This window comes from Choristoneura fumiferana, chromosome 13, assembly GCF_025370935.1.
Source record: "Choristoneura fumiferana chromosome 13, NRCan_CFum_1, whole genome shotgun sequence".
Lineage (NCBI taxonomy): Eukaryota > Metazoa > Arthropoda > Insecta > Lepidoptera > Tortricidae > Choristoneura > Choristoneura fumiferana.
Window position 1 is genome coordinate 15583700 of NC_133484.1, and position 16996 is coordinate 15600695.

The following is a 16996-nucleotide window of genomic DNA, read 5'->3' on the forward strand; positions in this document are numbered from 1 at the left end:
AGGTCGGGGCGGCGGCCTTCAAACAGCCTCGTCTGGCTGCCCCCAACTCCTGTCGCCTCCGACACATCTTGCGGCCGACGCACCACACACACACGCCACAATTACTTAACCGCAAACATTAACATTACCTTCGAGCTGGAACACGAGCCCATAGCCACGTAGAAACTACGCTCGAAAGCGCCTCACTAGCACAAACAACATCACAGCCAATTTCAAACAGAGCGCAGCGAACAGAACAGACTAATACGCACTATCACGCTAGATAAGGTGCATTAGTCGCAATTTACTCGAAAATGTGTTGCAAAACTAAACGCGCACAATAAAGTAGACTCGCAACACAAACGTGAATCGGCCTCGCTGCAGCGAGCTCCGTATCGCGCGCTCCGGGTGGCAGCAGAGGACTGAGGCCGGAGCCCCGAACGCACGCCGAGCGCGGTCGCCGCCCGCCGCCGCCGCCGCCATCAACTATTCGCGTCATTCCACAGTCCACACGCGCACGCACTCACCAATACAAACAAGCGCCTGCTCGCCGCCTGATAAACACATGCTTCGCACAAATGGCTATCTCGCCATCACAACATGCATCAAACCATTATCACAGTTACAAATAGACCATACAGACCTAATGTTATTTTATACATTGCGTACCTACCAGGAATTGAAACTTGCTTGAGAAATGCGCCACACAGAATGAGTCATACAATTTTGTCCGCAGTAAGAGTTCTCTATCTTTCATTAGTCACCGCTTTCGCACGCTCAAATAAATTCAACAAGAATGACTTTTGACTGAGAAAAAGTATTTCGTTTAACTCCTCAAGATACAGAGCTAAATTTTAAGCATACCTAAGTATTAAGTAACGTCAGCATTTTTGGGTTTTCAAGCACTTATTTTTGGGCTTAGTCCTAGGTATGTGACTGAAACTCCTGAGGAGGTCGATATACCTACAAACGAACTTCAACGACCATTGAACTCGAAAAAGTAAACACGAGGAAATTGTCTTAAACTGCATGAAGTGAACAATAAAATTTAAAATGTTCGTCAACTTCAAAAACTTGCTAACTGTATTTATGCTTGTAGTACACGACACATTGATCACGACTATTGACGACACACAGAGCATTATTTTTTGCACTTGTTTACTGACAATGACAACAAATTATTATAATGGTAATAAGGTCGTAAGAGGTGATTGCGGCGCGCGTAGGTATACAAACAAAGTCATATGTGCGAATCAAGGGAGCGAGGAGTGACCGTGGCGGCGGCGGTCGCAGACAAAGCCCCGACGGCGGAGAATCGTCGATCTCCCCCGAATTAGTCCTGGGCCAGGGCGCTGACCTCCACGCCGAGCACACGCGCCCGCCGCCGCTTCATAAATCCACGGCATTACGAGCTACGCACGACCACGATTGACGACAAAATCGCCCTAGATCGACTTGCAGGGTACTTAACAATGGCTTAATATTTCAGGTAAACTAACTGTCACAATTAGGCACTAAAAAGGGACTTACAAAGAGACGGACAAAGAAAGATGAATACACGTGGAGCATGAACGAGCAGTCAACAAATACGACGCAGTTCACCTACCGTTATTTTAGTATCATAATAAATATGCTTACGGGTGCGTGTGTATACTGGTCAATGAAGGAAATCGCCGTTTTTGTTAAACTCTGCGAGAAGTGTCAGCAATTAATTAATTAAAGAAGCCAAATCAAAATTAACGAAAGCAGGTCCTCTCGTGTCTCTTTCTTCCTCCCGTATATTTATTTGAACGTCCTACGTATGAAATACAAAATATCTCGGCCAATCCACATATTATTAGACAGTTTCAGGTTATTTTAAATCCCTACTTATTATAAATGCGAAAGTAACTCTGGCTGTCTGTCTGTTACGCTTTCACGTCAAAACCACTGAACCGATTTTGATGAAATTTGGTAAATATAAGTTTGAACCCCAAGGATCAACATAGGATACCTTTTATTCCGGTAGAGGGCGCCACCGCGCGATAACCTAGATCCACGCAGACGAAGTCACGGGCATAAGCTAGTTAACTATATATTTAAAATACAACTCGTGCTTTCACTCGAGAACAGCATACCGCTGATGGTTGTCAATGTCAGGCCTGTCAAACGTCGGAAGATTTAATGTATAACTCCATCGATCGATACCAAAATTTTAAAAGACAAAATCCCCAGCCCCCAGTGAGTAAATGCCCAGCTTTCTCCAGAAAGTTTTACTCCAGAATAACTAACTCAACACATGGAGATTAGTAAACAAACAAACAATCCAACCTAATTAAACTGGGAATCAATCGAAAATGACTTAGTTGAAAACGGAAAGAGACAATAATGACAGTGGTATCTTTGGTCGGATTCCAATGCTGGTGCGTAATAAATTTCGATAACATTACAATGGCGCTTTTGTCATACAACAAAGAACCACAAATTCTGAATAAACTCGAAGTGACACAGAACGACAAACAGAAGAGGTTTTTGATGTTACTTCGAAATCATCCTACCATTTATATGTATACTAAGCGGCAAAAAATGTGGCCCTCAAATGTATGCAGAAATAGGTAATTTTGTATGTAGAGTGGGCCAAATTTTGTGCCGCTGAGTATAATAATAACATTATAAATGCGGAAAGTTTGTGTGTGCATGTGTCTTTGTTACTCCTTTAACGACTGGACAGATCCAAATCCAAATGAATTTTGGTATGTAAACAAAACGGCCAAAAGGATTTGAATGAAACTTGGCACACGGTTACCGTTACCACGGTATGGTGGTAGGTGTAAGATATTTGTTATCTTGAAATATTGAGAGATAGCGATAAATGATCGAATTCTTCACTGACGAAGTCGCGGGATACAGCTAGTAATTGTATTTGGCAGTAGACTTAGTTAAGTTGAATTGAACTTGCAACTCAATGCAGAGGGAGATTCAAAGGGAGGAATGAAAACTGGTAATCTCAGCTTCGGTATGTGTAATTATAACCTCCGGTATAAAGTGACCAGTAATACTAGAATCGAAATAGGTATAGTCAAATCAACCAGAAGTTCAAACTTTGCGGGATCAGAGTAACTTCGTTATATTCATGGTTGGTAGGTGGATGATGTGCGTACATACCTGATGTTGGAAAAGTGAATTCCGTACCAGACAAATGTCTTTCCAAGTGCGCAGACCCTTCAGCTCACAGCCAGGCGAGACCACGTCTGTGCAGTTGAGGTCAGCATCCACCGGCATCACAATGAATGGATACACCACCTGTGGCCAATAGGCATTCTACATTGAGTTAATTTAATGTAGACACGTACCCACACTTAATTATAATCATGTCTGCGAATACATGCAAGCGTTGCAATTACGAAAACGCGATAGTTAGTAAAGAAAATACAAGTTAGTGTTCGGTACTTTTTAATACAACTTTGCCTAACCTCTACTTTCCTAATTCTATATTTATTATTTTTCCACCGCACTTGATCACTTTGATTTGCGACATACTTATTTATTACTACTATTTGTCACTAGATATTATTATTATTCTTCTATTTGTATGATGTATGTACAATATGTTTACCCAATGCTTTGTGAACAGCTGATGCACCAATGAATGAGCTATTAATGTGTTCCGATTAATACTGATTATTTTTTGTGGCATTAGGTAGGTACATACCTTACTTAAGTTTATTAAGCAATAAAAAAATAAAAAAGGAAAGAATAAATTTATTTGCCAAATTTCGGCACACACAGCAAAAAGAAAAAAAATACAATTAAAAATAAATTACGAGCGATTATATGCATAATAAGTAGGTTATAGAGACTTGGTTATAATTGTATCTTTTTTATAAGTATACCTAAGTATATCGAGATAGATAGTTAGATGTGCTTGCACCAGTTGCAACTGAGTTACTCGAAATTTCTGTACGAAATTACATATGAAAGGACTATGCGTCAAAATGGACCAAAAACCAACAGAGCTGAGAGTTAGGTCACTAAAAAGGTCTGCTTAACTACTTTATTATTATTTTCTTTTTGTGTTAAGGTAGAATAATACACGTCGTATCGCTAAAGTGTAACTATCCGCAAAATATTTATGTTTTACCAAAAAAGGTAAAAACAAAAAAAATGTTAAGTAAAATATGTTACTTTCAGTAAACTGCAGTAGTTCTATATTATTGGCAGAATAGGTATCCTAAAAAAATTAAATACTACCCAAAATAACTATTCCACGCGGACGAAGTCGCGGGCAAAAGCTAGTAACTAATAATGATGGGAATACCTATCAGAATCCTTAACAAACCCACCATGTGTGCTTATAGTGCTTGTGGCATCTTACACAAAGTGGTAAAAATAGATTGCTATCATTATGCAGCACATAAGCATTTACAAACATACATATCTGATAAGTTACCATTATCTCTATATAATAGACACAATTTGTGGTTCACAGAACAACACAGATAGGGACCTGACCCAAATGAAGGAAAAATACCACACAATGAGGTAGATGGGAAGTTAGTCAAAAATTAAAATAGGGCATATCAGAAGTGATGTAATGGTAAAATCATAGACTCAACTTTAAATAATGAGAATAAAAATATTTCTTTCCTAAAAAGTATTGTTTTTAATAAAAACAATTCAATTACAAATAAATAAACTAAATTAGAATATAGTAGATCAAGAAAAAAGTCGTATTTGTGGCTACCTACTTTCGTTTTTAATCCTAAGGGTTAAGATAAGTGATATACATAACATGGAAAATCTAAACCCCTGAAGCTACAGATGTCAAATTTTAAAATGTTAATTATAAAGAAAATTAAGAAAAAGCAAAAATTATTTTTTTTTGTTACTATGTATTTTGTGACTATGTCACTCTTGACATTTAAAAAAATTACAGCTCATTGCAAGTTTTTTATTTTTTATTTAAGTTTCATGTGTCCCACTAATGGGCAAAAGGAAAGTTAAGATTGTTTTTTGGACTCTTTTTGTATTTTTTATTTCAATTCCAAATTTTTACTTTTACGGTCATTCCGTAAAACCTAAATTGAAAATACAAACTGAAATATAGATGCACACCACTGCTGGTAGCGGTAGCGGACGTAGCGGTAGCGGACGTAGCGGTATAGCACGCGGTACGGAATACCGAGGACCTGGGTTCGATTCCCAGTGCTGGTCTTATTTTTCTGGTTTTTCTGTGCATCTATATTTCAGTTTGTATTTTCAAAAGGAAAGTTATTACAAATAATATTTTTTTGAGGAATAATATTTTTGGAACATACCATGTTTTTATCTGCATGTAGGTAATCATTTCCAATTCCAACATTATCTATTGAGATAGGATCAATTATATTGAGTTTTTAGGGTTCCATAGCCAAAATGGCAAAAACGGAACCCTTATAATTTCGCCATGTCTGTCTGTCTGTCTGTCCGTCCGCGGCTTTGCTCAGGTACTATCAATGCTAGAAAGCTGTATTTTTGCACGAATATATATGTCAACTATGCCGACAAAATGGTACAATAAAAAATTCAAACAAATTTTTTTAGAGTACAGTCACCAGCATTAATATCTGCCACAGCGGAGCGTGCAAAAATATCTGACACGTCCTTCCGGCCCTAGAAATAGAGTCGTATCAGATATTTATGCACGGTTGTTGTGTCTGATATTGGTGCTGGTGACTGTACCTCCCATAGACGTAGTGGGGGTAATTTTTTTTCTCATCCAGCCTTGCATTGTGGGGTTGGATAGGTCTTTTAAAACCATTAGGAATTGCTCAAACGATTTTTCGATTCAGTTATTTGTTTGCAAAATATTCAACCTTGAAGTGCAAATTTTCATTAAAATCGAGCTATAGCTAATAAAATTAAATTAAAACATTCCATTTATAGTCTTTCAATTCAATTCAATTCAATTCTTAAAAGTATAGCTCCATCGATACTATCGATGATTCCGCCAATGTCGAGGTTGGAAAAGACACTATCGGTTAGCCGTTGTACGGTAGTTATAGTCTTTGAGTATTGAGCCACAGTGGATTGTAAGATTTGTGAGACAATAAAATGTCATATTCACAAGCTAATGAATTTATGCACTTAGCTTGTGGCATTTACCTACTAAGAAAAGATTCCACAGTGGTGCAATATTCACTTTGTTTAATAGTAAAGTCTAAATGCATTATATATAATGAATAGAGTAAACCAAAATACTTGCACCAATGCACCTCCGCGATCATGGCACTTAGGTGCCTGATGGTTTTGAGGAGCAGGTTGTAGTCACTTAATAACAACAAAAGTGATTATACATTATTGGTTGATTTATTTTCAATGGCGACACGCCAGAAACGTAGGGTAAGTTGTTTGTGTAATACTTAATGCACTTTGCAATTGCCATGATTTTTTACTATGGTCACTTTTCAAACCATATGCCACATCCACATGCCACATGGCTGTATGTAATTAATTTATTATATATTATATTTGTTTAGGTAAATGTATTGGCACTGAGAAACTAAAGTGTGTATATCATATGCTTTAGCCCTGGTAGGTTGGTTTATGCATCAGATGAACATTTGTGACTGTAATTTAAAAGAAATCTTTAATTAAAGGAAGCAACAGTTGCATAAAGTCAACATTTACATAAAAATGAATATGAATAGGGATAAACTTGCCTTTGCTCTCCTCTCTGTGTATCGGTATTTTTATTTTTATGTGCAATAAAGAGTTTAAGTACAATCCATGTCAAAATTCAAATGTAAGTTATGACAGTGGACCTTATGTACTATCAACGTCAAATTCAAAGGTAATTAACCCTCACAATCGTATCAGCTGGGTTCAAAAGGGTAAGGCAACCAGAGAGTGAGAAAAGTGACTTTGGTATGTCATCGGACACAACATCTCACAGTTAATATATCCAAATTATAATAATAGCTAAAAAATAAATAAGCAATCCAGTGGGAACTAAGTTGTTGTGATGCCACTCTATTGCAAGTTTGTTGATCATTACCAATTCCAAATTTACCTAAGTGCAATAATGATGATAAAACCTAAGAACAAATAATAAGTCAGGAATTGTAAATGTGCTATAAGCATGCATACCGTGTCCTAAGCGTGTCCTGCGCTAATGTGCGCATGCGCGAAATTTAATTTTGACTGAAATTTATTTTGCAAGTTTAGTGAGCTCACGTCAAATTTTCGCATTTTTGATTGTGAACAGCTCAATTATCATGCCAACGTGTTATGAAGTGGTGCAGGAACAATGCAAAATTAAAATGTCCAGGGATCACTTTCCACAAGTAAATAGTCGTAAAATTAGATTTATATTCAAAAATATTCAAATACATTATCAGTTGGAGATGGTCAGTATTAGTTTCCTCACCCCTCTTCATACTTTCTTTTTTCCTGTATCGCCCAAACAGTACAAAACAGTCTTTATATTTTTTACGATTTTTAATGTGAATAATAACAATAGTTTAATGTCAACTGCTCATCACCTTTTCCGAAAGATTGCTTTTTCCGATGCAGAGATGTTCATTATTCAAGAGTCCTGGTGCTTCACCACCCGTTCCATTTCACCATATGCATTAACGAGGAGCATAAATTGCTTAGCAACTGTGTTAAAAAATTGAAAGTAAACACGTGAAATACTTGTTATTGAGTAGTACCTAATTCCGATGGTCAACTGTGGTCTTCAGTTGTCTTTATCATTAGTTCCACTTCATCAAATGATGATGTTCAAGAGCAAATGCACTACTAAATATATCCAAAAAATCCAAATTACCATAGGTGTCCCTACAATATTTGAAAAGTTCCCTCGAAAAGTTTCTCGATGAGGGCTACAGCATAGATGTCGCTAGTGTCGCTGCTTAAGTGACTAAATAAGAAACAAACAAGCTGAGATATGTGGTGCATAGGAGAGATTTGGTGTCTGTACTATCTATTTTTCTGGTTTTTCTGTGCATCTTTGTTTCAGTTTGTATTTTCAATATGAGTTCCCTCGATTTCCTTAGGAACCAATCATCAGATCCTGATTTTGTGCTTATGGGGGGGGGTTTAAGCGGTATAAATAATCTATACAAAAAAATAAAATATTTTTCTCAAATCGGTTCATAAATGACAGAGCTCTGAGGTAACAGTAAAAAAAATACAACCGAATTGAAAACCTCCTCCTTTTCCTTTTAAGTCACTTAAAAAACAAACTATCATTATCAATATATGAAAGTTAGATGTAGTGATCTGTCTGAACGCCATCTGACGTCGCATCACGCGAGCCAACCAATCCCTGCTTTGTTTCTGAATTTTAACCAATCAACAAGAAGGTCTATTTGCAACCTTGAAATTGATTCGTATTTGATTCATAAGTCGTTTTGGTTTTAGGTATGGCTACTTTTTGTGTGGAATTTGTTCTAATTACGCTTCCTGATTTATTATTTATTCGTAGGATAAAATAGATAGATTTTTTTATCTAAAAGAGATTTGTTTAAATAATATGACAAGCATCCACAAATTGCAATATTCAGCTTGTATGTAGCCTATTTATGATAAGATCACATTATGCTGTTAGTGAATTCACATCTGAAGTATTTATTAATAGTACATTACTGCAGAGGCCATGAAGTAATGGGATTGATGGACGAGTTCGGGGTAGAGATTTGGATAAAACCAGTCCAGCAATCCCTGTTCTGGCCGAGGCTTGTATAGTGCTTTTCTCAAACAGTGTGAGGAAATATTTCATCCATCCATCCATCCATCCATCCATCCATCATCCATCCATCCATCCATCCATCCATCCATCCATCCATCCATCCATCCATCCATCCGTCCTTCCGTCCATCTGTCCGTCCGTCCATCAGTCCGTCCGTCCATCTGTCCTTCCATCCGTCCATCCATCCATCCATTCATCCATCCATCCATCCATCCATCCGTCCGTCCGTCCGTCCGTCCGTCCTTCCGTCCATCCGTCCGTCCGTCCATCTATCCATCCATCCATCCATCCATCCATTCATCCATCCGTCCATCCATCCATCCGTCCATCCGTCCATCCATCCGTCCATCCATCCATCCATTCATCCATCCATCCGTCCATCCATCCATCCATCTATCCATCCGTCCATCCATCCGTCCATCCATTCATCCATCCATCCATCCATCCATCCGTCCATCCATCCATCCATCCATTCATCCATTGTTCCATTCATCCATTCATCCATCCATCCATCCATCCGTCCGTCCGTCCTTCCGTCCGTCCGTCCATCAGTCCGTCCGTCCGTCCTTCCGTCCATCCGTCCGTCCGTCCATCCGTCCATCCATCCATCCATCCGTCCGTCCATCCATCCATCCATCCCTCCATCCCTCCGTCCGTCCGTCCGTCCGTCGCATCGCATCGCATCGCATCGCAAATGCTTACAGAGTAGTGGTGGTTGGCTGTTTGTAATTTTTCTTTTGTCAGTTTAATATTAGTAAGCAAATTTAAAAAGTGAGAGCAGCGGACAATAATGGATTTTCATACATACTTCATGGCCTAGGCAAAGAAGTTATGTAGGGAGGTGGTAGGGAGCCATAAATGAGAAACTTCATGTCTCTATTTCGTGATATTAACGCATACATTTCCGAGCATGTTTGAGAAAACTAAATTATTGTGTATGACTGTAGTAAAGAAAAACTACCAGCAATCTATAATATAAAAGTGAACCGCCAGAATGGGACAAAAAAAACGAGACAGAGCAGGATGGCGCTCTATAACACCATTTTGACATGTTTCTCCCAAACAACGCATTATTTCTCTGCAATTTTAAAGCAATTCGATTCTTTGACCTTGGAATCGCGAAAAACTTGAGAAAATATGATATTGGGTGGATACATTTTGTACATTATTTTGTTTTGTATATTAAGCAAAATAACATCACAAGTTCGAATTTCGAGCCAAAAACGAGCGATCTATGCCAGTGTTGCCATTCAGGGAAAAAGAAATCTATTCATTATCCTACATTGCAGTCTGTAAAAGTCTTTTTGGTATCCTGCTGTGTCACCAAGTAACATAGTTTTAGTGCTAGTTCTAGTCTTAGTTTTAGGTGGTACTTATGGAGCCAAAATAGACCTCTTTCTTTCTTTCTTTTCTTTAAAGCTCTTTACCCATTCGGCTCAGGCCTGAAATGTCTGTTTTCCTAAAATGTACAATTCTCAAAACGTCTGCGTTGTCACAATGTTAGCACTTCTATTTTGTCAGCTTTTTCAAAATGTCTGCTATTTAAAATGTGTACAATCTCAGGAAGTCGTCTATTCATAATGTTTACATTCCTATAATATTAGCATTACCATAATTTCTGCTTTTCCGTTATCTTCACTTTTTTAAATAGGCTGTAGTCTTATTATGTTTGTTTTTCCATAATGTCTGCTTTATTTTCAAATCAATGTTCTAAAGTTAAAAGGTTTAATTAAATAAATAAAATATTTTATTTCCTTTTACAAGTAGGTTTATAAATGACAGTTTCCGGGACCTCCCTTTAGGCTTACAGAGCCTGTGTTAGGTAGGACGTCCCGCTCTTCCTTTGCTTGGATGATAGGTACTTGTAGGAATCCAGAGGTGTCCAGTGTGTCAGCCAGGTTCATTACAAAACATAAGAAATCTTACATCTAAAAACTTATCACGTAGTAGTAGTAAAAATAACACAAGTAAAACAATACACATTTAAGTCCTTTAGGTTTAATTGCTTGCATACTTACTCTTTGATAACATATATCTATACCTAATATAAAATTACTGCTTTAGAACAACATATTTTTCGTTCTCAACCGGTTTCGTATCCGAACGAAGGGATTTTCGTAGGTTAGTTTTTTTACTAAAATCAATGCTAATAAATGCCAAAGTAACTCGGTCTGTCTGTCTGTTACTCTTTCACGGCTAAACCGTTGAACCGATTTAGATGAAATTTGAAGACCATGATTGGAGACATTTTGGGAATAAGAGTTTTCTGGAATGCCAACAATACAATACAATACAATACAAAGACTCTTTATTGTACACCAGACATAGTAAGCGATACAGAAAACAGATACACAGAGAAAAAATTACAAGGTGAGAAATAGGCGGCCTTATCGCTTAAGAGCGATCTCTTCCACGCAACCTTTTTTACAGAAAGAACATTATAAGTAGGCGGTTATTGTGAGGTTGCAGACATTTTGAGAATTAGCACTTTCTGAAAAGCGAACATTATACAAAAACTGACATTTTTGGAGACAGGCAATTTTAAATAGCTGACATTTTGAGAAGCTGACATTATGCAAAAGACGTGTTGACATTCTGAAAAGCAGACATTTTACGAAAAATACATTTTAGGAAAACGGATATTTCAGGCATGAGCCACCCATTCATTGCCGCACGCCAGATTACGCTGGGCTTAGAGTCATGAAATTTGGTATGTAGATAGCTGGATGTCTGAAATAACAAGGCTACTTTTATTCCAATATTCCCACGGGATAGTTGTTCTTAACACAACACCTCAATGGAGATTACGATATAAATTTTGGGATTTCCCAGAGTATTTTGTAAAATCCTGGAATTTCAATTGTAACTACCAGATCAAATAGTTTACGCGTGTGAAGCCGCGGGTAAACTCTAGTTTTATATAAATATCATACAAGTTTGCAAGTTAGCCTCCAGCCATTTTCAGCACAGATACAGAAGAAACTGAAACACATACCAGGGTGGAATATTTTCATAAACAATTTTGCTATGATTTCTTTGGAAAATGTATGGGATGTCAACATGACATTAGTAGCACAAAGGTTCCACCGTGGTAAATGATTCACTTTACTGGACTGTACACTTGTTGTTGACCTCCCATTGACATCGAAAATTTATTACTGCCAAGTTAACTTACTTCAGAAATGCAAAAGGTAAAAATTATAAATAAGTAGATACCTATGAACATCATACTAAATAAATAAGTACCTACTGTCGGTTCACAGCTAGGCATTTGTGTATCTATTTCATTCCAAGCCTTCAAAAATCACAAATATCTAGGATATAAATAGCATTAATCATTTAATTTTCAGAATTACTAAGTATTATGCTTTGTTTATGACTTTGATACAACTTAATAGGACTTACTTTCAAAGAGGGCCAGTTTAATTTTAATTAATTCTATGCTGTATAATTGTAGTATTGTAGTAATATGTGACAAGTTTGTTATGTTAGGAAATATAAATGAAGTACATACTTAGAATAAAATATCTAAGCAGTAGTAATTGCTGATATCAAATGCTCTATTCATATTTAATTATACATTTCCTGAGTGACTATGTAAGTAAATATGATAACAATGCCTCTTGTGCCACTCAATTAAAGAATCACAAAGAGAGAACACATTGAAAATTAAGCCAGTCATCAGCACACAAAGCCTGAGAACTTAGTGAGTCACAAATGTTTTGTATAGCTTAAGAGAAAATCCAATATGTAAACCATAAGTTTAGCCAACAAATCTGACAGTCCAACCTAAAACACCTAAATACCACATCACATTCGAAGCTCAATGCATTACTCATCATGCTTTTACTGTCACACAATAACATGTACCTATTGGCAAAACCCAAAACTAGCAATATAACTATATATTACAATAAACATTTTGACACATTTACATAGAAAGTTCCTGAACAAGTAAAAGTTAACACCACGTTTTATTATTTAAGTTAGGTAGGTATTTAAAAAGAGGGTACCTGTCAAGTCATCACATATTGCGATTTGTTAACGAAATTATCAAACTGCCAAGGCGATAACATCGCCGTATAATTATCTATCTGCTGTCCATTGCGAAAACTGACGCCATGGAAGAAAGAAAGAGCCTTCGCCTTCTTCATGAAGGAAGTATCTGGCAAAAAAATACGACTCGTCGTGCACACTACCAAGGTAGTTTTTCAGCGAATTTGAACAACCTGACGCTGATATACTAGGACATAGACCGAAATTATCACTCCAAACACACTTTTCGACGGAATAACGACCAGAACAAAGAAAATAATGAAGAATTTAGATAATTGGCATTCACGAAGAAAATGGCGTCATATCACTAGTCAAGGAACAAGGTACAATTTCGTCATACAAAAACACGATACACAATAGCACAAAATTAAAGCCAAATGTTAAGTCATGCTAAACATAATATTGTCTTTAAAAAAGTACTCACTTTGAATAAGAATTCCAAAGAAAATCATCCAAAAACTTTAAGGACTGATGACAAGGCACTCCACTCACCGTTTGCAAAACCAGACTAATTTATCACGTGACCAATTCAATGTTACCACTCCAAAGAATATTTGTATAGTTATGGTAGTTTTTTTTTTATTCAGATTCCTTGAATTTTTAATTTGAAATACTAGAATAATTTTATATTTATTTTTATACTAAAATACTAATTATCATAAAAAATATCGTTTCGTGCTCGCGGTGAAATCGTTGCGCGCTCGCCTCGCTTTCATCTCGCCCGCAAATCGCTAGTGTGATAAGGGCCTAACTGGCTACCGCCTAATGGTGGCCAGTTATTGATGATTTACCTTACTCTAATTAAACGCATTTTATGACGATTCTGATTGACGTTTTTTACGTGCCGACAAGCACCGCAATGGGCTCGCGTGGGAACTAATGCCCAAGCTCTCTCATTCTGAGAGGAGGCCTGTGCCCAGCAGTGGGACGTATAGGCTAGGATGATGATGATGATGATGACGCGCCGACAAAGTACCGACGTCCGACACGTCTTCCAAACCGATACCGAGCGCACAGAAAGCATTCAAGAGCGGCACCGACAATAAGGTACCTTTCTTACTAAACTTTAAGGGATGTTTTAACTCATAAAAAATCGATTTAAAAACTTGTGTCTCTGTCAAATTAAAATTTAGACCCTGCTTATTAATATACCTTTTCCCAGATAACGCCACAATTATAGAGAAGTAAGTCAGAGTGAGAGATGGGCAACATGGCGGGGGGGGGGGGGGCAATAAGCTTAGATATTTTTTTTTTATATTTCACATACGTACTTAAGTATTTTACGTACGTGCGGTAGGTACTTATGTACATTTTTCACGGTAAGTATGAAGATATAAATGTCATCATCATCATCATGTCAGCCGAAAGACGTCCACTGCTGGACATAGGCCTCCCCCAAGGCTCTCCACTCAGACCGGTCTTGTGCTTTCCGCATCCACCGCGATCCCGCGATCTTAACCAAGTCGTCGCTCCATCTTGTTGGAGGCCTACCGACAGCTCGTCTCCCGGTCCGCGTTTATAAATGTGTAAAACACAAATACTTACTTTAAATACCAATTAAGTACCAATCATAACTTTTGTATGAAGTATGCTCACTTATAACTCGGCGCTTTGGTAAGTATTTTGGTGTAAGCATAGATCAATTTTTGAAACTCGTCACTTGACTGACTGATTGGCTGATATATCAACGCACAGCCCAAACCGCTGAAGCTGAACGCTTGAAATTTGGCATACATATATACCTTAAGTGACATGGAGGTACACTAAGGTATTTTTCGAAATTTCCACGGTATAGGGAATAAATGGGATTTACATTTTCACTTTAAAATGGCTCTATTTCCGTAACTATAATTATAAGAGACTTCAAATTTGGCATGCAAGTAGGTAATACTAACAGCTAAAAAAAAATTTTCAGGATTTATCCAAATTCCCATGGGATATGAAATAAATGGGATTTATATCAAAGCCAAAGTAAAAATATCTTTATTCAATTTAGGCTATAACAAGCACTTTGAATGTCAAAAAAAATCTACTACCGGTTCGGAAAAACCTTTGTTGAGAAGAATCCGGTAAGAAACTCAACGAGATATATTTTTTTTAAACAGATTTACAATATTATTAAATGATATCTATATACTATACATCACAAGTATTTAACACAACTTTATTTTTAACACAGTAGGTTCGCTATTTGAAGGGATGTGGAATGCGGATCGGAATTATTCGTGTCAGTTGGTAGGTACTTAATCACTAAAAACTTTTTCACGAAACCTTTTTGAAATTTCAAATATCCTTGTCCATGATATAATATAATTATAATCATTAACTTTATAATACTCATTTGATATTAAGTTTTTTTTTTCAATTAATTTCAATATCTATGTATTTTAAACTATGAAATAATAAAAATACAAGTTTTTATTACAAGCTTTTATTTAGTTTCACCTGTCCCGATGTTTGTCTATATTTGTTATAGTTGTCATCAAATCTTGCAAATTAAATTTGATCCACTTCCCGGTTACCGATTGAGTTGAAAGCTTGCATGACAATATAATAATCTATCTGGTAGTGGCATCCTGGTAGTCCAGCCAGGATCGTCTCCGCAGGACGGAACTCTTCAACGGTTCATAATGGCTTGAAATTTGGTATGCAAATGCAGTTTTGGTGACAATGCAAGTACAATCAACAAAATGTACAGTCAGCAAAAAAAAGCTTGTATTTAAAATTATTTTTTTACCAAAAACTTATTTAAGTATTTTGTCAGTCATCCGTCGTCCATAAAAGCTGAAACTTGTCAGGAATATTTTTTTTAGAAGATTTTTATTTTATTGGTACGGCAACTAAAATTACCCTCTCCTGCAGGGCTACTACGAAACTTCAAACTCGAAGTTCGTGTCGTGCGGTCCCTCTGACACTTATACTATTTAATACGAGAGCGAGAGAGACCGCACGACACGAACTACGACAAGCAAACGTGTTAAATGGTTAAAATAATATATGTCACGTTCATGTTCGTCGCTTTGAAGCTTTCCACCCAATTTCCACCAAAGTACAAATTGGCTCTAAAAGTATACAATTATTAATCGTAATCAGCTGAAAGACGTCCATTGTTGGACCAAGGCTCTTAGAACGCCAATATATAAGCGACAAACAACTCGCCACTTGCATCCACCGGTTGCCCACAACTTTCGTGATGTCATCAGTCTTCTACCTTTTTATTATTGCCTAAAGCCGCTTATCCATTAGAGCAGCCTCAGGCCGAGCTGCCTTGACTTGAAGCAAACAGCCTCAGTTTGAGGCTGCTCGCTCTGAGGCATGAGCTCGAGGCAGGTTGCGGATCAAGCTGAGGCGACAGGCCTCAACCTGATCCGCAACGTGCGAGCCAGTTTAAACCGTTTCCATCAAATGCACGGTTCGGACTGAAACTCCTTTGACCACGGCAAAAAAAACCGACAAAATATGATGAATGAATTTGCTTCATGTCGCGGCGCGGTTGAGGCAGCGTCTACACTTGCGTGGCCTCGGAGCGAGGCAGCCGCTCGAGCTCGACCCGGGGCTTACTCTAGTGGATACGTGGCTCAAGATTCATGGCTTCTGTAGCAGCAGTGACTTAACTGAATACTGTATGGCATGCATTCATAGTCTTTTTCGTTAACGACAAATTTAAAAAAACAACAACTGTCAAATTCTGTGGGGTGACACTGTGACACTCTTTCCCGCCTCGGATAATACCAACCTTGTTTTTCAATTAGGACAGAAAAGCCATATTTTAAAAGAGAAGAAGCAGACCCTGTTTTTCGTCTACACGCCCATAGAAGCTCCTTTTAGTTTCTATGGGCGTGTACTAGGACCAAGTATAAGAATATACTTTATAAAAAATAATGTATATAAAAAACAAGGCTGGTATTTCAATCTCGGTGTTATCCGGGCTGGGAAAGAGTGTCACGGTCACCCAAATTCTGTTTCTCGCACAGCCAGTGTAGCCAACCCCACAGTTTAAACTGTAGATCTACACCTTTTTTGGAAATTCTCTCAGAATTTAGTTTTGGCCTCGAAATCTACAGTTTTTTATTTAAGATGCTGGCATCATCCATTTTATTTGCTACGTAGTCCGTAACTAAGTCACCTCCAGTAAAATCTACTACTATAGGACCGGAGGCAATGAGGGCTATCGTTTTTTGTCTCACTAGATGGCGCACTGTTGCGTGAGGTTTTTAAGTATGGCTTTCAAAGTCTGTTATTACGCGC

At 37.6% G+C, this 16996-nt stretch overlaps 1 protein-coding gene across 6 annotated transcripts in view; it reads right to left on the reverse strand.

The window, feature by feature from the left end:
- Positions 1 to 13281, reverse strand: part of drn (zinc finger AN1-type doctor no) — a 38710-nt gene extending 25429 nt beyond the window's left edge. For 2 of the 6 annotated variants that reach the window (XM_074096476.1, XM_074096471.1), the window contains exons 1-2: positions 13173 to 13278; positions 3124 to 3261 (exon numbers count right to left, since the gene is read on the reverse strand). The gene's annotated coding sequence lies outside the window, so the exon portion shown is untranslated. Of the gene's footprint in view, positions 1 to 128; positions 440 to 3123; positions 3280 to 13172 lie in introns of those variants that run through there. The other 4 variants (XM_074096472.1, XM_074096473.1, XM_074096475.1 and 1 more) reach the window with 4 other exon arrangements.
- Positions 13282 to 16996: the final 3715 nt, after the last annotated feature.